At 50.0% G+C, this 21,974-nt stretch overlaps 1 long non-coding RNA gene across 1 annotated transcript in view; it reads right to left on the bottom strand.

The window, feature by feature from the left end:
• Positions 1 to 4,533: 4,533 nt before the first annotated feature.
• Positions 4,534 to 21,974, bottom strand: part of LOC139758869 (uncharacterized) — a 44,290-nt gene continuing 26,849 nt past the window's right edge. Inside the window, exon 3 of the long non-coding RNA XR_011714958.1 lies at positions 4,534 to 5,368. This is a non-coding gene — a long non-coding RNA (uncharacterized lncRNA). The remainder of the gene's footprint in view (positions 5,369 to 21,974) is intronic.

Below are 21,974 nucleotides of genomic sequence, written 5' to 3'. Positions count from 1 at the left end.
GAATACGACAGCTTACACTGCTCACTCGTACCCACACCAGAGGCACGGGCACCCGTTCAATGATGACAGTCAGCACCATAACCCAGAAGAGAAAAATCCGGTGTTATCTAAATTAAACTTCGCTAACGCTGCCTTGAAACTCGACGCAAAAATTCCTTACATTAATATTCTTGCAAAACTTTTCGCCAACTGCTCAGAACTGCCAAACTCGTTGACAGTAACACGTATTTCTACATATTGTGTTTATCTGCCAATCTCGCTTAACTAAACAGACATTCAAACCGTGTGTGTGTGTGTGTGTGTGTGTGTATATATATATATATATATATATATATATATATATATATATATATATATATATATATATACATATATATTTTATTTTTTTTTTTTTTGCTTTGTCGCTGTCTCCCGCGTTTGCGAGGTAGCGCAAGGAAACAGACGAAAGAAATGGCCCAACCCACCCCCATACACATGTATATACATACACGTCCACACACGCAAATATACATACCTATACATCTCAATGTACACATATATATATACACACACAAACATATACATATATACACATGTACATAATTCATACCGTCTGCCTTTATTTATTCCCATCGCCACCTCGCCACACATGGAATAACATCCCCCTTCCCCCTCATGTGTGCGAGGTAGCGCTAGGAAAAGACAACAAAGGCCCCATTCGTTCACACTCAGTCTCTAGCTGTCATGTAATAATGCACCGAAATATATATATATATATATATATATATATATATATATATATATATATATATATATATATATATATATATATATATATATATATATATATATATTCAACAGCGACAGGTGCCCATGACACTTAATCTATCGTCATATATTGCTAGCCTTGATAAAGACGATCAATCCATGAGTAATATAACCAGGCAACTTTAAACGCCATCAAGACACGATGACCAGGATGTCTGAACCTCTGGTACAGCTCGACTACTTAACAAAACAATTGGGGACAGTGATTTGAATCCATCAGTGTAAGTACCGACCCTACTATTATCACTTGACTGCCACACACTGACGTCCTTCAATATACAGTACAATCGATACATACATCTATGAGTAATAGAAATTACTCATTCTTGAGTACTGACGGATTCAAATGATGAATCCTGTGTGAGTACCACACAGCCTTAATAGTAATAACTAAACAACTTAAGTCCTTGAAATACCATGAATACATATACCATGAATACCAGAGTCGTGAGTGGAATGAGTAAACCCTATGAGTCCTGTGACTTCCTGTCTTGGGAGAGGGAGGGAGCGGGGTGGTGAGTCCTAGCGCTAGGCTGGGGATCAGGCAACTTGACAACGGCCCCATCAAGACCCCAGCAAGACGTGGCCAGCCCGCTTAGCCGGGTGACACTGGTGTGGAGAGCGTGCCTGCCTGGCCGGGTGACTAGCGTGGCCAGCCCGCTTAGCCGGGTGACACTGGTGTGGAGAGCGTGCCTGCCTGGCCGGGTGACTAGCGTGGCCAGCCCGCTTAGCCGGGTGACACTGGTGTGGAGAGCGTGCCTGCCTGGCCGGGTGACTAGCGTGGCCAGCCCGCTTAGCCGGGTGACACTGGTGTGGAGAGCGTGCCTGCCTGGCCGGGTGACTAGCGTGGCCAGCCCGCTTAGCCGGGTGACACTGGTGTGGAGAGCGTGCCTGCCTGGCCGGGTGACTAGCGTGGCCAGCCCGCTTAGCCGGGTGACACTGGTGTGGAGAGCGTGCCTGCCTGGCCGGGTGACTAGCGTGGCCAGCCCGCTTAGCCGGGTGACACTGGTGTGGAGAGCGTGCCTGCCTGGCCGGGTGACTAGCGTGGCCAGCCCGCTTAGCCGGGTGACACTGGTGTGGAGAGCGTGCCTGCCTGGCCGGGTGACTAGCGTGGCCAGCCCGCTTAGCCGGGTGACACTGGTGTGGAGAGCGTGCCTGCCTGGCCGGGTGACTAGCGTGGCCAGCCCGCTTAGCCGGGTGACACTGGTGTGGAGAGCGTGCCTGCCTGGCCGGGTGACTAGCGTGGCCAGCCCGCTTAGCCGGGTGACACTGGTGTGGAGAGCGTGCCTGCCTGGCCGGGTGACTAGCGTGGCCAGCCCGCTTAGCCGGGTGACACTGGTGTGGAGAGCGTGCCTGCCTGGCCGGGTGACTAGCGTGGCCAGCCCGCTTAGCCGGGTGACACTGGTGTGGAGAGCGTGCCTGCCTGGCCGGGTGACTAGCGTGGCCAGCCCGCTTAGCCGGGTGACACTGGTGTGGAGAGCGTGCCTGCCTGGCCGGGTGACTAGCGTGGCCAGCCCGCTTAGCCGGGTGACACTGGTGTGGAGAGCGTGCCTGCCTGGCCGGGTGACTAGCGTGGCCAGCCCGCTTAGCCGGGTGACACTGGTGTGGAGAGCGTGCCTGCCTGGCCGGGTGACTAGCGTGGCCAGCCCGCTTAGCCGGGTGACACTGGTGTGGAGAGCGTGCCTGCCTGGCCGGGTGACTAGCGTGGCCAGCCCGCTTAGCCGGGTGACACTGGTGTGGAGAGCGTGCCTGCCTGGCCGGGTGACTAGCGTGGCCAGCCCGCTTAGCCGGGTGACACTGGTGTGGAGAGCGTGCCTGCCTGGCCGGGTGACTAGCGTGGCCAGCCCGCTTAGCCGGGTGACACTGGTGTGGAGAGCGTGCCTGCCTGGCCGGGTGACTAGCGTGGCCAGCCCGCTTAGCCGGGTGACACTGGTGTGGAGAGCGTGCCTGCCTGGCCGGGTGACTAGCGTGGCCAGCCCGCTTAGCCGGGTGACACTGGTGTGGAGAGCGTGCCTGCCTGGCCGGGTGACTAGCGTGGCCAGCCCGCTTAGCCGGGTGACACTGGTGTGGAGAGCGTGCCTGCCTGGCCGGGTGACTAGCGTGGCCAGCCCGCTTAGCCGGGTGACACTGGTGTGGAGAGCGTGCCTGCCTGGCCGGGTGACTAGCGTGGCCAGCCCGCTTAGCCGGGTGACACTGGTGTGGAGAGCGTGCCTGCCTGGCCGGGTGACTAGCGTGGCCAGCCCGCTTAGCCGGGTGACACTGGTGTGGAGAGCGTGCCTGCCTGGCCGGGTGACTAGCGTGGCCAGCCCGCTTAGCCGGGTGACACTGGTGTGGAGAGCGTGCCTGCCTGGCCGGGTGACTAGCGTGGCCAGCCCGCTTAGCCGGGTGACACTGGTGTGGAGAGCGTGCCTGCCTGGCCGGGTGACTAGCGTGGCCAGCCCGCTTAGCCGGGTGACACTGGTGTGGAGAGCGTGCCTGCCTGGCCGGGTGACTAGCGTGGCCAGCCCGCTTAGCCGGGTGACACTGGTGTGGAGAGCGTGCCTGCCTGGCCGGGTGACTAGCGTGGCCAGCCCGCTTAGCCGGGTGACACTGGTGTGGAGAGCGTGCCTGCCTGGCCGGGTGACTAGCGTGGCCAGCCCGCTTAGCCGGGTGACACTGGTGTGGAGAGCGTGCCTGCCTGGCCGGGTGACTAGCGTGGCCAGCCCGCTTAGCCGGGTGACACTGGTGTGGAGAGCGTGCCTGCCTGGCCGGGTGACTAGCGTGGCCAGCCCGCTTAGCCGGGTGACACTGGTGTGGAGAGCGTGCCTGCCTGGCCGGGTGACTAGCGTGGCCAGCCCGCTTAGCCGGGTGACACTGGTGTGGAGAGCGTGCCTGCCTGGCCGGGTGACTAGCGTGGCCAGCCCGCTTAGCCGGGTGACACTGGTGTGGAGAGCGTGCCTGCCTGGCCGGGTGACTAGCGTGGCCAGCCCGCTTAGCCGGGTGACACTGGTGTGGAGAGCGTGCCTGCCTGGCCGGGTGACTAGCGTGGCCAGCCCGCTTAGCCGGGTGACACTGGTGTGGAGAGCGTGCCTGCCTGGCCGGGTGACTAGCGTGGCCAGCCCGCTTAGCCGGGTGACACTGGTGTGGAGAGCGTGCCTGCCTGGCCGGGTGACTAGCGTGGCCAGCCCGCTTAGCCGGGTGACACTGGTGTGGAGAGCGTGCCTGCCTGGCCGGGTGACTAGCGTGGCCAGCCCGCTTAGCCGGGTGACACTGGTGTGGAGAGCGTGCCTGCCTGGCCGGGTGACTAGCGTGGCCAGCCCGCTTAGCCGGGTGACACTGGTGTGGAGAGCGTGCCTGCCTGGCCGGGTGACTAGCGTGGCCAGCCCGCTTAGCCGGGTGACACTGGTGTGGAGAGCGTGCCTGCCTGGCCGGGTGACTAGCGTGGCCAGCCCGCTTAGCCGGGTGACACTGGTGTGGAGAGCGTGCCTGCCTGGCCGGGTGACTAGCGTGGCCAGCCCGCTTAGCCGGGTGACACTGGTGTGGAGAGCGTGCCTGCCTGGCCGGGTGACTAGCGTGGCCAGCCCGCTTAGCCGGGTGACAGTGGTGTGGCCAGCCAGCCTGCCTGGCCGTGGTGACTAGCGTGGCCAGCCCGCTTAGCCGGGTGACACTGGTGTGGAGAGCGTGCCTGCCTGGCCGGGTGACTAGCGTGGCCAGCCCACCTAGCCGGGTGAGAGTGGTGTGGCCAGTCCTCCTCTTAGCGGGGCCAGGACGCTGTCCTAAGCCTGGCGTCCCCCCCCCCCAGAGTGGACGTTAATCCCTAGGATCCGAGCGGCCCAGGGATATCGGTTCGGACCCCTGGCCTTGTCCACGGTAGTTCCTTAACACACTCCGCCATCCTACGCTGGTATGAGACATGCAGGGTGCAAAATTCCATCACGATGTTTCGAACTTAAATAATGATCATATGAGGTTGTCGAAGGCCAGGCCAGCCATCGTACACACGAGGGCCGTAGCGACGTGCTCAAGGGTCGGACTCATGGGGTCGTAGCGTTGTGCTCAAGAGTCGTACCTATGTGCTCAGAGGTCGTACCGCCGTGCTCAAGAGTCGTACCTACGTGCTCAGAGGTCGTACCGCCGTGCTCAAGAGTCGTGCCCACGTGCTCAGAGGTCGTACCGTCGTGCTCATGGGTCGTACCGTCGTGCTGAGGTCGTACCATCCTGCTCAAAATCTCAAGACCTGTAAAAATTCACTCATGCACTGAGGATCTCATTTAGGCAGAATCTATCACACACCACCACACGCTGAACTCTGACACAGAGAAGGCACCCACAAGCATCAACGTTTTCCCGTTCATCAACAGCGGCCATCAACCCACACCTAAGGCTGGTTGATGAGTGAACAACAACATTCGTACCTGGCCTATACTGCTGACATCAATCCCTTCCGACCATCTGATGAAGTGAACCTCCTCAACACACTCTTATCATCAACATCTGTAGCTGGGCTGGGGCTCCTACCATCAATCAACCCAGCAGACTCGGTTGATGACTGAGCCACAGACATTTCTCTCATTACTCACGGCTGCCAGAGAGAGAGGCTATTAATAACACACCTTTAAAAAAAAATCATTACTGCTAATTTCTTTCTGGGGGATTTTTTTGTTTCCCTGCACCAGTTAAATCTCACTAGTTACCAACCATCACACGTGGAAGAAAAAAAAATCATAATCAAAGATTTTTTTTTCTTCCAACATGGGAGTGCAGATTACTATCTCAGGCTGTGGCTTAAACATGAAAAAAAAGGTATATAGATAAAATTTAGATGATAAAAATAAGGTTATTCTGGGAGTTTATTATTCCCTACATTGCTATGATGTGTGTGTGTGTGTGTGTTTCGGTATAGGAAAACGGTAAGTTGTCCATAAATACAGTATACAATATGGAAGATGTATCGGGTCTGGTGGCTGGATGAATTTCCAGACCCCACCCTCAATAAAGACAACCCTAAAGCAACGACAAAAATATGCGGAGGGGGAGAGTCGAACCCCTGGCCTGAAATTTTGTATGTGTTGGTCAGACCTATATAGTACAGTGCTTGCCTGAAGGACTGCTCGTTAAGCCGTTTCCCCAGCTATAGTCCTGTTGATACTTTAGCTTTAAGTAGCTACTTACAGTTACATAGCTGTTGGCAGCCACCTACCTACAGATAAACCATTAAGATCCTGGTAGCCATCGAGCTCCTGGGAGCCATTTAGCTGTTGCATTAAGCTCTTGACAGCGAATAGGTTGGCAATAGCCATTAACCTGTTGACGGCCGTTAAGCTTTTGCGAGCCATTAAATCCAATCAGCTCCAGGCCTGGAGCTCACTCTTGCCTCTCACCTACGCTCTTTGTTATGCCAACCGTCTGACCAACTCTATGCCCTAACGTGTGTGAGTGAGTGTGTGTGTGTGTGTGTGTTGCTCCTGGCCCTCAGTCTCCTATCAGGGACTATCACTGAGCCCTCCGGCAGGTGGGTTTTCCAGCAGCACGTCCGTCAGGTTCCTCCCAGTGAGGGTGAGGAGACCGATAACAAACCCTTCCAGTAGTAGATATGCCAAGTTCCCTCCCCTTGAGGTGAGGAACTATGATAGACCCCCTCCAGCAGGTAGGTCCTCCAACAGAATGTACGCCAGGTTCCTACAAATAAGAGATCCTCTCCCGCCGCCGCCTCCCCAATGGGGGAATTTAAACCTGAGCTGTGAAGTCTGGCTCTCTATTCATCAGGTGAGCCTTAAAAAAAAAAAAAAAAAAAACCTGCACATTAATTAAGTCTGCTGGGGATTTATCTCTCTCCCTAGGAGGAGGAGGGGCCTAGATCCCTTCAGAAGGAAGGGGGGGTGTCGGGGTCCTTATTTTTTTCTCCCTTTCTATACCTCTTCTGATGGCGGAGTTGCGGTTCGCATCAGCGGTCTTAGCACGACACAAGAGCACCGTCGTAAGTTTACAGGTCCTGCGCCTCCAGCCGAGGTTAGGTGAGTGAATGAGAGAGAGAGAGAGAGAGAGAGAGAGAGAGAGAGAGAGAGAGAGAGAGAGAGAGAGAGAGAGAGAGAGCACGACGGCACGACCCTATGAGCACGACCTCACTCAAGTTCGACGACACGACCCATTTGAACACAACGTCACGGCTCTTATGTGTTGCAGCGCGACCTTTTGAGTTCATATGAAGCCCCGGACTTCGACCCAACCCAAAACCCCGTGACCGTTGTATACCTCAGGGGTCGTGCCGTCTTGGTCAACGGGCCAGAACCTACGAGTCGTAGACGGCACAACTCCAAAGGTATTTCTTGCTGGCTTCCAGCTACAGTCAGACGGCTTAGCTTCCATGTGAGGTGCTGAGCCTCTGCCAGCCCGACTGTCCTCGGACGCAGTCTTCAATAAACCGGACGTGGGCAGAGTACACGAAGGCCTCTGACCCTGACGACTGCTTGTCTCTTCCTGTCGTGGTCAAGGCGGTCCTGGGTTTAGCATAAGGGAAGGGTGCGCACGCGGGCGTGTGTGTGTGTATGTGTTAACACCTTCATATGCAGGGGATTGTGTCGTCTGCCTGTTGTCTGCTTTGGTGAGGGTTTAAAAGCAAGTGTATTAAATAAAGGATCAGATACACTGGCGGCGATAGCAAGCACACACCGAAACACTTGAAGTTCTAACTTTATGATTTCCCGAGGTCGTGTTCAAGTTTAATGGACTAATCCCAGAGGGCAGGTAACACACCCGCTCCCCCTCCCCCTGCGTAGGCCAGATATTACCTCCCGCCTCATAAGACGAACCAGAGGCAACGTGATGAACACATAAATCATCCCGCACAAAACACCGGACGTTGATTACCAGTCTTTTCGCTGGCGTGTTGTGCGAGGCAGGATGTTTAAGAACCACGTGATCTCCAGGGAAGCTCCCGCACCGCCGCCAATACCTCATTAATAATATCACCAACTCATGACCCTGACCCCCAGAGAGGGTATTAATTTACCCCCACCCAGTCCAATCTGTTCCTCTTATCACTATCACCAGCCTCTTCTTTTTCCTCCCCACTAGACTTCTCCCTCCTTCACTCATACATTCCCTCATTCTTCTTTCCCTAAAATCCCTAACCTAACCCACCTCTGCCACCTCTTACAGTATTCCGTCCCTCCCTCAACAGCACCAACACCCAACACACACCAGCCAGCTCCCTCACCACCAGCACCAACACCCACCATCTGCCAGCTACCTCCCTCACCACCAGCACCAACACCCACCACCTGCCAGCTCCCTCACCAGCACCACCACCTGCACACAGGTCCTGGCGGCCCAGCCACTGAAGATTGGTACTCTTAATCAAGTTTACTTGGTTTAAATGTTTCCACGCCAGCGGAGCGGCTGGCTCCTACATGCCTCTCTCTCTCTCTCTCTCTCTCTCTCTCTCTCTCTCTCTCTCTCTTTTTCCACACCAGCTCTTATCTCTAGTGATTAATGTAATTCACTTACCGTGGAGTCCACAATGTAATGTGAAACACGGACGTCTGTACTCGGACAAAGAAAAAATGAAACAGACGTCCAGACATGGCCAAGGAATGAAAAACGGACGCTAGTTTGTGGCCAGAGGATGAAACACGGACGCCAGTATGTGGCCAGAGGATGAAACACGGACGTCGGCACACGGCCAGAGGATGAAACACGAACGTCTACACACGGCCAGGGAATGAAATACGGACGCCAGCGCATGGTCCAAGGATGAAACACGGACGCCTGCACACGGCCAGAGGATGAAACACGGACCTCTGCACACGGCCAGGGGATGAAACACAGCGTCTGCACACGGGCAAAAGGCCAGGCTTAGGGGTGGTGGTGGTGGGTGAGGAGGGGAGGCAACGAAAGACCACAAGGGAGAGAGATCTACTCCAACAAAAGTTAATCGGATAAGAAAACTTGTAATGGATATTAAGGTCCGGCTGACCTGGGGAATTCATACAGCACACCAGCCCACGGCCGATGAATCTACGATGACTGTTTCCTTCCTTACACCTCGAAGCTTTAGCAACCCCCTACTGCCTTCCGTGTCTTTCCCAATAATCATGACCCGGCACATTCTAAAATACAGGTAATTTTTTTTTTCACTTCATCCAAAATTCATAAATACTATCCCTCGTCTCTTGTTTTTCCCTTTCGTAAATCCTCTCCATATTTAAACCCAACTCCCCGGCCTCGATGTGGACTTTTGTCCATGACTGGAGCCTCCGAAGTAAATAAAAAGAGAAGTAAATGAAAACAACGGGTAAAGCTTTCATACCTCAAAATCCAAACTAAGTCCCGACCTACAAAGTGGAGAACGATGGTCGACGGGTACATAATCAAAACACACCACACCAGCAGGGAAGTGAAGGCATATTTTGTCCAACTGCAATACAGAGGATTTAGAATACTTCCCGAATATTACAAAGTTATTCAGAACAATTCATTACAAAATCACTAAAACCTATTACTAAATATCATACGTTAATCCACATAACTTTATCAAGTATATGTTAATACAGAATATATCCCAAATATGATAAATTAATTTAGAACATATCATTAACGTACCCCGGTAATTAAAAACACTGTATTCAAAGCACAACACATTATCTGAATTACTTGAGCAAAGCGTAATCAAAACTCTATCAACAACAACACGAGAAGATAATCAATAAATAACTGAAGATAAAGAGTCAGTAAAGTATGAATGTGCGTCAGGCAAGGAACTAAAAGCCACCTTATCAGTCTAACTATCGCCCATCGTTAATTAGACCACTAAATGAATCAGGGTCATTAGCATTATAAACGAGGTGGTTCTATCTTCATGATTACGTTCGAAAGGGGGATGAACTGCCATGCAGGGAATGAGTTTCTAATTACTTTTGCATTCCTTGGAAAGTTCCACTCCCGGAACGACCTCCTGTTGCTTACCGTTTTGTCTGCCTCAGTGCTCCCGTTGACTACTGTTGTCTGACTCACTCCTCTTGCTTACTGTTGCCTACTTCACTTCCCCCTGTTGAGTATTGCTGTCTACCTCACTTCTACCGTTGTCTAACTCGCTCACTCCTGTTGTCTAGCTCACTCCTCCTGTTGCCAACTGATGTCTACCTCACTCCCGTTGCTTCCTGGCGTCTGAGTCACCCCCTTCCTGTTCCTGTTTTTCAGAGCGACAATACTGTTCATTACCAACGGCCCCGAGTGAAGCCTTTAATTTCCAAGGAGGCAGAGTTGATAAACTTTCCTAACTTCTTGCCGATCTTCCAGATTAGTTCCCCCTCCGAAAACAAAAAATACCAAAAAAAGAAAATGGGAATGGACAAAAAATCTGTGATGTTACAAATCACGAAATACGTTTACATTTAGTCAAATATAAAACGTAAACATTTTTTTTTTTGCATCTCTGACTCGTTCAATTTAAGAAATATAATTCATTTCTTCAGAGATAAGCTAGACTTAAGAGGGACTGCTGATAACAGGTATCATGAGCGCAATACAAAGGCAGTATGATTTGAATTTCAGGGTTGAAGTAAATGGCATCTGATACCTAAACGGTCGGGCCACTCAACATGCATAACCTCTTTGACTTCCACACAACACGGCAACCCTGGGCCTCCAAACTTCTGGCCTTCACAACTCTTGGCGTCCACACCCATTCTGCCTCCACGCATCTAGCTTCCACAACCTTGGCCCCTACAACCCTGTCCTCCAAATTCCTAGCCTCTACACACCTGGCCCCAGCTTAAAAACCACCCTTAAAAAAGCTTAAAGAAAACCCAGCGCGAGGGAAGCTTGGAAAAAAAAAAAAGGCGTTGAAAATGATGAAAACAACAATGATGGGAAAGCTTGAAAATAGCGTTGGTAGGAGAGCTTAGAAAAAAAATAAGCAGCTTTGAGTAAGCTTAAGAAGCTGGCAAGGGACCCCCTCCAACCGGGAGTCGGGTGGGTGGAGCATTACACAGAGTTAAAAGGATGCATTGATTTCCAGTAATGTGGTGAGTGGCTGGTATTTGGAGGGAGTCATTGAATGTGTGCACGGGACCAGGGAGGGAGGGAGGAGAGAGAGAGAGAGAGAGAGAGAGAGAGAGAGAGAGAGAGAGAGAGAGAGAGAGAGAGAGAGAGAGAGAATGTGTATACACATAAGAGTAAAGACATGGTACATACATACATGGTTAGAGACGAGGCAACACAAGTGTAAAACTCACTCTCCCCCGTAACACACAAGCAATGATCACACACACACACACACACACACGGACGTACGGGAGAGCTCTTGTGAGAGCAGAGTGAGAGGCTGGGAGAGAATAAATCCCCCCCTCTAAAATGGGAGTATGTAATGAGGCCAGGCGACATGAAAACTTGACAAAAGCGAAGGTAATCAGACATTAATAACTCGTCATGGTGGAGAAATGACAGTGAGGAGAGGGTGTTAATCAGATGACATTAGATTACACGAAAGATGGCAAGAGAAGACTCAATAAAATGGTGAGAACTGTGGAGAGAATGATAATAACCACAGGGAGACGGAGGACTTGATAAAGACGGGGGAGGTGAGGTAACGGGGAATAATCGTACCCAGAGGTAATTGTTGATAAATGGATGAGAGGAAGAATATATCGATTGTGGGTAATGGAGGTGGGGAGGAAGGCAATCATGGAAGAATAAGATAGGTGTGGAATATACTGGCTCGGTTAATGGAGAAGGAAGTGTGTGTGTGTGTGTGTGCCACGGGAGAGAAAAGTTAGTTCAGTCTCTCAATGCACCAGTTCGCATGCTATGACGGGGTCTGGGGTGGGGGGTCGGCAAGTCTACAGAGGTGGGGGTCGAATAGGCAGTTGGCAGCACTGGGAGAGCCGGAGCCTTGAGGGGACCCAGCTAAAGCTGACGAGAGAGAGAGAGAGAGAGAGAGAGAGAGAGAGAGAGAGAGAGAGAGAGAGAGAGAGAGAGAGAGAGAGATGGCGGCCAGCACGTGTCGGGGGAGTTAAGTACGTCTGGGGGGGCTTTAATGACGACCCATGCCTGACTGACTGACTCTGTGGGAGAGGAAGACATGCGAGGACTAGCAATAGCGGCTCCCACACTTCATCATCATCATCACACCACACACAGAGTGGTTCGCGCTAACCTCCCTCCCTCCCTCAAAGACGACTACCAATTTTTTCAATACCGGCCGCGTCCGTGTCTCCCTAGGGAGTAAGTGTGACCTCGTCGTCGACCCCGTCTGCAGTAGGAGGAGGTGGTTGTCTCTAGGCCCGTTCTTGGCGATGAATCCTGCCCACACACGTTCTGGTAAGTACCATAATCCGGATTCGCTCCACCCTCCTGTATAATGTTCACCTCCTCTTTTAATATAATGGCTTCGCTTGGTTGTGGGTGGACGCACCGACGCTCCAGGTGTCCGGCATCCCTCCTGCCCAGTGATTTACATATCTATAGATAATTACCTCAATTTACATTGCAAATAAGGGCACTGTGTCTTTCTTCATATATAATCACCCTTGGTAACTCTGTTACTTATTTTCTCCTGATTCGAGGAGGTGAGATTCGCTTAGAGGGAGACAAGGGAAGATATATCATCGATTACGTACTGGGAAAAAAAAAAGAGTAGGATTCATACACAATCATATGCCAATCGCCTGATTGAAAGGCGTGTATGTAGGCAGCTGGAGTCATCCAAGAGAGAGAGAGAGAGCTTTTATCTACACTGTTGTATCTGTAATGTCCCTGTGGAGTGTGGCCGGTGTCATGGTTTCCACTCCGTTACTCTCACGTCTTCCAAACACCTTAGTACCCACTCCTGTCACCAGGTGGAGAGAGAGAGAGAGAGAGAGAGAGAGAGAGAGAGAGAGAGAGAGAGAGAGAGAGAGAGAGAGGAGAGAGGAGGAAGGGGAGTCATTCCACCCACCACTGTTGAGGGACGTTGACATACTGGTGTCGTGGTCGCTCCTGCAAGAGTGCCAGGCGGTAGTGTGTGTGTGTGTGTGTGGCCACAGTGTTGCTCCGGTGTTACAACATGTTGACATCATGATCGATACCGCGCCACTGCAAGCAATTTCCTGCCTCATTATTCACCAGGGTCAACTCCTGTTGCCTCCCCGGCCACGTGGCTATTGTCTGCTGCTTGCACGGCTCTCAATACTGCTCTTGTGTTCCTCTCTCTCTCTCTCTCTCTACACGATGATGCCCACGCTAAACACCTGTCATGCCTCTCCTTGCCCTTGCAAACACCTGTCATGCCTCTCCTTACCCTTGCAAACACCTGTCATGCCTCTCCTTGCCCTTGCAAACACCTGTCATGCCTCTCCTTGCCCTTGCAACACCTGTCATGCCTCTCCATACCCTTGTAAACACCTGTCATGCCTCTCCATGCCCTGGCAACATCTGTCATGCCTCTCCATGCTCTTGCAACACCTGTCAAGCTTTTCCTTACACTAGCAACACCTACCATGCATTTCCACACATTCCATACTGTTTACCTTTCTTCACAACACTCTGACACCTAGTCGGTGCCAGTAGAACATCCGGTACGGACAAGACAGTGTTTAACCTCTTAAGCACAACGGTACGACCCTTGAGCACGACGGCACGAGCCTATAACACGGAGATACGAGCCTTGAGTATGACGGTACGACCTTTGAGCACGACGGTAGAGTCTTTGTGTAAGTTACCCTGGTCTTTGACCTGACCCTCTCATGGACAAGTCAAAAGTTGGGCCCACCTTAACCCAAGGGTCGTATCGCTGTGCTCAAAGGTCGTACCGTCGTGCTCAAGGGTCGTACCGTCATGCTCAAAGGTCGTACCATCATGCTCAAGGGTCGTAACGTCGTGCTCAAAGGTCGTACCGTCGTGCCGTCATGCTCAAGGGTCGTACCGTCGTGCTCAAGGGTCGTACCGTCATGCTCAAGGGTCCTAGAGACCCGTTCCTTGGAACAGACGCAGATTTTCCCCTTCATTAAAAGATATAAACTGGCTTTATCAGGCAGTTCCCTAAACTAGTTTACAGGACTCCACTGCTAGGAATGATGGGGGCCATTACGCCCCATTCATCAGTAGTTTAATTAAAGATTAAGGAAGATATTCTCACAGAGCTACACTGACTATGGCTCCCCATACCAGTTGGTATGGGGAGAGGAGAGGGAGATCTAAACACTGCAATATACTGATCCCCTTCCCCCCCCCATACATACCTAAAATAGTGTTTATCTAATTCACTGAAACCCCCTACCCCTTTATACATGATGGCGAGTGCAGTGTAACAGTGTGATATACTGACCATCAATTCAAGACAAGAACGGTATAATATGTTGTCCACCAACAGTGTAATATAGACAGCAACAGTGTATGACCACTAAGTCAAAACATCAACAGTAGCAATGTTATATGCTGACCCCCAACAGTATAATATAAACAGGAACAGTGTTATATGCTGACCATCAAGAGGTAAAACATCATCAGTATACAGTAATTATACCGCCGGAGGGGGAGCTCCAGGTTTTCATCTCCTGTACTCGAAGTTAATTTCCGTTTCGGCTACGGCTTGTGCTCCACCTTTTCATCGCTCTACTCAAGGGAGCTAAGTAACGGGGCTCCCTCATTAACTCCAAAGAATTCCTCTGTGAACAAGAACACATTACTCTCTTCCCACATGAATATCTCCAGTACCTCACCCGGATATAACGCAATCCTAGTGTACAATGTAAATGGTGTACGAATAAAGGCATGCTCGCGGCGTCGAATCTTCTAGAAACAACGTTTGTATTCTCGCTCGTTTTACACGGATCTTATGAGTTTTTCTCACCAATCATCGTCCATCTCTTACCCCAGTATTAACAATAACTCGCAGGGAACAGTATTCGATCTCACAATGGACGGTAATACACAAATTTACCTCAGATAAAGGGTAGCTTACAATCTCAGCTTTTTATTTCTCGATAAAAGAACAAATCATAATTCTCTCTTGTTTTCATACGCGCTTTTCCCGCCTCAGTAACCAGAACATAACAGCCTCACCCGCACACAGCCAATCACTTGTCGTGTATAATATACTGGAACCACAGTCAAACCACCACACACTGGCACGCTGAAATGACTGTATGACGTATTTCTACTCGAGAAACAATATATACATATATATATATATATATACATATACGAACAAAGTGCATATGAACGCGCACCTTCATAGAACATACAAACCTCCAACAGCCAGGATCGAACCCGGGATCCCTCTGCAATAGGCGGGAGCGCTACCGCTAGGCTATGATCGCCCCTAATGGGAATATGACTTCGAATACTATGTCCTCGAATACCCTTCATCTCACGTTGGTGAGGAACGGGGTCTACACCGGTCATTTCCCATCAGGCTCACACAGCCAGTAGATAGCATTTTACCGATCCTAACTGTACAAAGCGTAGGTATATATATATATATATATATATATATATATATATATATATATATATAAGTTACCAAGGCACACTAGCCATTCCTGTATATATGCAATATGGACGTCCCGGGTTCGACAACACTGTGATGGAGCCAGAACGACGTTGTTTACACCGAAATGTTATGAAGATGACCCATTTGATAATCAAACTCGTACGCTCGGAATTATTCTTTTTTTTTTTTCGGCGCAATTTGGCTAATTTCTGATGAACACTATTTTTTTTTTGGGGGGGCGGGGGTCCCGTTACGATATTAGTGTTCCCTGTCACTGATGATAATTATAGCAAATGACAAAATAGAATCGGAGTACAACAGACAAAAATGGTCAACAACACCACACGTCCCGGGTCCAACCACTTCCAACTGTAGGTGTGATCGCTCGGTCAACATAACTGCTCGTTCAAAATAATGACCCCGGTCAATACTACTGCTTGTTCAGTATAGAATCCAAATCAATATAACACCCTGGTCAATAGATAGTTTAGGAACTAAATCTCCCCTGGTTAATGGAATGCCATCCATCAGTGCGATCATCTGATCAATACATTCCCCTGTGGAATATAATCGCCTGACCAATAGTATGACTCGATCAATACAATCCCCTTTCCCGTCAATGTAGCCCCTATGATCAATACGATATTCCGTCAACACAACCCCTCCTCCTAGGCAATACAATTCATACAACCCCTCTGGTCAATACAATCCTCTGTCAATACAACCCCTCCTCCTAGGCAATATAATTCATACAACCCCTCTTCCTAGGCTATACAATTCATACAACCCCTCTGGTCAATACAATCCTCTGTCAGTACTAACCCCTCTAGGCAATACAATCGATACAACCCCTCTGGTCAATACAACCCCCTAGGCAATACAATCGATACAACCCCTCTGGTTCAATACAGTCGTCAGAAGGTGGCAGCATTGTGTGCCAGCCTGTGGTAGCGGCATAGCCTCCCTCTGCAGCCAATGGCCCCGACACAATGTTCCAGGGGCCGTGTCGGCCAACCGTATGTATATACGGCCGGGTTCACACACATGCACACGGGAATTACCATCCCACTACCCGTGCCGAAGGGGAAGGTCAGGTACACAGAGAGAGAGAGAGAGAGAGAGAGAGAGAGAGAGAGAGAGAGAGAGAGAGAGAGAGAGAGAGAGAGAGAGAGAGAGAGAATCCCCAACCCACACAAGACCCATCCTATTCTCCATCTTGAACCCTCCATGTAAAAAAAAAAGGGGGGGACCATTCTCAAGTTTCCCTTCCGCTGCTGCCAGTGGCGCTCGTATTTGGTGCAGGTGGTTGTAAGGTCCTGGGGTAGCCAGGAGGAGGAGGAGGGGGGCAGGACCGCATTACTACCCCTCCCCTCCTTCGGTTATTAAACTTTATCTCCCATCTTGGGGGTGAGGGAGGCAGGATTACCAATATCGCTGATATACCTTCATTACCCAAGCTGGGAACACTGCCTTAAGTAGCCTCAATAGTGACATGAAGAGGAAAATCATTCGCTGCCCCCCTGCTCCCACCTTTTTTTTGTGCACAGGGGCGTTTAAAGTCCAGTATAACCCTGCACGTTTTTTTTTTATTACATTATAGAATGGTGATTAAAGCTCTCTCTTTTTTTTATCTCTCTCTCATCTTCCACCATAAGGAGAGCCGAGTAAAAATCCTTTTACAAATGTCGGAAGTTGGCGTGGCAATATGCAGCAGAAGGTACCCCAAAGCCCCCGGCAAAGGACCACACTCAGGTTGATGTAGTATCACCAAAACTTCCACCCGCGGAAACTTTCTCCCCCGGTGGGAAACTTGCACCATCTACGTCTACTTTTCTCTGTCAGAATTAAAAAGTTCCTCCTGATCGGGTCTGCCTCACGCCCGAAGTATTTCCCATCTTCAGGGACAAATTTCTCCCGCGCCACTACAAGCTACAGGTGTTCCCTGGCAAACATGCGAAAGTTATCAGAAAGACACACACACACACAATTACCAGATGCATCGGCGTCTCGCTCTCTCATTTCCCTTCTGAAAATTAGGGCTTTCCTGCCTTTGGATGAGGTCTGACTCTCTAACACCAGAATGGCAGAGTGGATAAAGACATTCCTCCAATACCAGAATGGTAATTTTTTTTTTATGTGAGCTGGGGCCCCTCATCAAGGCCATCTCATAAGTCTGAGCCTGGTACTCATTTCATCGACCAACCCCCTAAGGGTGGATAAACAGCCAAGTTGACTGTGGACCGACTGCCGCAACCATGATTCGAACCTATGCGTTCGACCCTGGTAGTGTGGTTTAAAGACATTTCTCCAATACCAGAATGACTTCAAATTAAGTCTAATTTCAAGGGAACCGCAACCTCTGGTGTACGGTCACAACCCGAGAATATCAACCTTATAACTTACAAGCTGACGGGGACCGACACTGCTTATAAAGTTTAGTATCTAATCATCCAGGTTGTGAATGGAGAGCAATGTCACAGAAGGGGGAAGTAGGAGGGGACCATCTTGGACAGAGTGACTGGAGAGGACTGAGGATGAAGATCTTCCTTGTATCATGATGAGAAGATCCCAGAATATTCCGATCTTTCCAGCTCCTTGCTCTTCCCCCGCTGCTGGAGACGCTGGAACGTCGGAGTCCAAGGCCATACCTCTCTCTCTCTCTCTTTCCCGAGTCCTGGAGATGAACGAGCGTGCATCACGACCTTCGACAAACCTCTTTACCAGATGTGCAGGAGCCGACAGAGCCCGCCAGACACATCTGCCTCGAAAAGAATGGTGACCATCTGTCTCCCTCGATCACTGGTCTTCATGATGCTATCTGCAGACATGGTGCGGATGCCATCTGCCAAAATGAGAGGAAATAAGCACATTCTTGCACCTCCATTTCCTGCTGTGGTGTTAGTGTGACAACAGCCATATATTGCACAATTCAAAATTCCCCTCCTAAGGCAATACAAAGCCCAGCTTCATGGTGCTTCAGTGGCTTATGTGAAAGTTAATAATTCTAGCGTGACTGCCCAGTTTTTCCTGGACCCACTATTCATTTACAAGTTATCTTTATATATATAATTCCTTATACTCTCTCTAATGACTGTCACGACGGTATGACCCTTGGCTATGATGGCCTGGCCACTGACCTGACCTTCATGATCATGCGTCGACCCCCGGTCACTACACCGCAGCCAGGATACGTAGTGTACTTACGTCAAGTAAAAATTCACGGATTTATATTTCTTGCTGAACATTGGACGACTAGTGCTTTGTGAAACGACAGCGTCTCGTCGTAAAGTCGAGCACCAGCTGCTTCAAGAACCTCCGTGTTTCAGCCTTCAGTTGAGGACCAGCTGCTTCAAGAACCTCCGTGTTTCAGCCTTCAGTTGAGGACCAGTTGCTTCAAGAACCTCCGTGTTTCAGCCTTCAGTTGAGGACCAGCTGCTTCAAGAACCTCCGTGTTTCAGCCTCCAGTTGAGGACCAGCTGCTTCAAGAACCTCCGTGTTTCAGCCTTCAGTTGAGAACCAGCTGCTTCAAGAACCTCCGTGTTTCAGCCTTCAGTTGAGGACCAGCTGCTTCAAGAACCTCCGTGTTTCAACCTTCAGTTGGGGACCAGTTGCTTCGACAACGAGAGTGTGTCTAAGCCGTAAATGTCTTGACGATGAAGAAGTCCAGCATTATAAAAGACTCTGAAGATCATTGACAAGAAAATCATGCTTTTGATAAAGGGATTCTGTCATATATCCAGTCTTGTCACGCCCTAAGGAACATAATAAAAGGTTCCTATCACTAGACTTATAAACTTAAATCCTAAATATTGTGATGCAAGGAGGGCATATTACCCTCTTTTATAACTATATTAGATATTGGCGTCTATCCTTACATTGTCGTAAACGCTGATGTCTGAATATTTTGTATCATTTATGATACAATAATGAAAGGAATATACATTCTATTCAATGTCACGATACAAAATTTGAATAATCTATGATCAGACAGGACGGGATATTGGGTGTATAGCGGGAAGGCATCACCACCAACACCACATTCCGTAAGGCATGAGACTCTTAAACCCGCGTCTCACCCTCATAACACCAGTACAAATAAAGAGGATGTAACATCAGTGCAATCGTTTGTGAAATATTTCAGGTCATAAACCACTTTCGAGTGAGTGGCCTTAGGAGGTTATCGTAGGACAGCATCCGGTACTGGTAAATACACCGGTCAGCGACAATCTGTAACGTTAGTACACACAAATTCATCATAGAGAAATGCATTTCTCCAGGGTCACCATAAAGCTGTAGTAATAATACCTTCAAGTCTGTCCTACACACATATGGCGACTTGATCGCTCGCACCTTGTAAGTAACTTAGATATGTGATCTGTATCTTATTTTTAATGGTAGTCCGTAAGAAGACCGGGCTTCCATCATTCCCATGAATCGTACCGTCGTGCTCAAATGATTAAGCTGGAACTTAAGCGTCGTGCCACCTATGCAACCCGCTCTGTAAAGAGGTCCTCCGAGCTGGGCATAATAATAGTTTCATCGCGCTCAGAAAACGGGGAAAAATTTGAAGAAGCCTTTGTCGTCTCCCACCGAGTATTTAATCTCCGGAACAATTTCATCATAGATACTTCGCTTTGGGTTTATCCCATCACCGACGACGTGGGTAGAATCACTAACAAGTCTCCGGGAATCTGCTGTGTCCATTCTCAAGACGATACGAGCATCTCCGAAGAAAACAGCTGACGTGGTAGTCTCCCTCGGTTGCAGCCTGTGATTGGCTGCCGACGGGCGTGACGTCAAAGGCAGTAGTTGTGACAGGTTGTCGATGGGCGTGACGTCTTCAGCAGCAGCAGTTCTGTGATAGGCTGTCCACGGGTATGACCTTTCCATCAGCTCTGTGATAGGCTGCTGAAATGTGTGACGCCTCCTGTCGCAGCTCTGCGACAGGCTGTAAACGTGCTTGACGTCTCCAGAAGCCTGTGATAGGCTGTCGAGGAGCGTGACGTCTCCAGCAGCCCCGTGATAGGCTGTCAACAACTGTGACGTCTCGGGGCAACATTTTGGGCGGCGGCCATGTGATGGGTGTTGGGAAAGAACGAAAAATCTCATGGGTACTCAAGGTTTCAGTGTGTATCACAATTCCTCGCACACTACGTCTAATGACCTTACATTATGAACATTTGTCCTCATCTTTCCTGAATGACATACTTGTTCAAATATTTGAACAAACCCACCGTTGAACATAGTCGTAATGAGCTACACTTTTTCTTTTTTTTTAATATTTTAGCCACTGGTCGTCCCTTTCTACTGAGAAAAAAATTCTTGTCTTGTGAAGCTCACATACTCTCTCAAGCCATACACCCATTTTCTGGGAAACACCCTGCTACACACCGTGGCACAGAGCCTCCCTGACAGACACAGAAGCCCGTTAAACGCACTGTGCAACAGTACCGCTATCAGCAACACAGCGTTACCTACCCCTCCCACTCTCCAACCCTGACGACCGTCGCAACAGACGACGACACACATTAGCGGGGCGGCATTGTAGTTCTCAACGACTGTACGCTGATGGGCTGCGTTTCTTGGTGGGTCTAACTGGGTGTTCCTGGTGCTGGGGATTGGAGTGGGCTATCTGGAGATGGGGAGAGGAGACGAGCCCTGGGATGAAGAGGGAAAAAAGGTAGGGAGTAATTCAAGGAGAGAGAGAGAGAGAGAGAGAGAGAGAGAGAGAGAGAGAGAGAGAGAGAGAGAGAGAGAGAGAGGGAGAGGGGAGGCCGTGCGGGATAGGAAGATGAGAGAGGCAGGGGTTGAGACCAATGAGAGTGGAGGTATCTATATAAAGGAGTTAACGACACAGAAAAGTGAGAGTATAACACACACCGCCGACACCCCTGGTCGATGGTGGGTTCGTCAACGTTAAGCCTTAAAGCCAGGTTATCTCTCACGTGCGACCACACAGCCACTAGATGTATAACGTACTTTTAACACACATTACGGGAGTTGTATATAAAACTCACGAAAATTGTTTTTTCTTCCTGAATATATGTTCTCATATTTCATATGTAGGGTACTTCATGTTACATATGGTCTTCCTTTGATCTTGTGAAACACTGAGATTCATTTTATATCTTCTACACACACACACACATACAAACAAACACACACAAGCCTAACCCAACAGAGGTGTACTGTGGAGCCCCAAAAGTAAACAAAGGTTGGTGGAGTAGCGGCTCTGGTGGGATGGTCGGGATAAAAGCAAGGCTGGTTCACCCATCTTTCTTTAGCTGGCCCACCCATTCATGCCCATACTGCTAGGGAGAAACGTTTGTTGACACAGCCCGGGGTATAGAGAGAGAGAGAGAGAGAGAGAGAGAGAGAGAGAGAGAGAGAGAGAGAGAGAGAGAGAGAGAGACTCGTAGCTCTCTAGCCCCTTGAGCGCGACGGTACGCCTACTGAGGAGAACGAAAAGCATGACCCTTGAACACGACTGACCCTTGTATGCGAAGGCACAACCCTTGAACACGACCACTGAGCACAACGGTATGACCCTCGAACACGACGGCAAGACCCTTGGGCACGGAGGCATAACCCTCAAGTTGAACACGACGGTACAATCCTTGAGCATGACTATGACCCTCGAGCACGACAGTACAACCCTTGAGCATGACTATGACCCTCGAGCACGACGGTACAACCCTCGGGTATGACGGCCTGGCCT

Source organism: Panulirus ornatus, chromosome 31 (assembly GCF_036320965.1).
Source record: "Panulirus ornatus isolate Po-2019 chromosome 31, ASM3632096v1, whole genome shotgun sequence".
Classification (NCBI taxonomy): Eukaryota; Metazoa; Arthropoda; class Malacostraca; order Decapoda; family Palinuridae; genus Panulirus; species Panulirus ornatus.
Note: the sequence above shows the minus strand (reverse complement) of the source record. Positions and strands in the feature narration are given on the sequence as shown.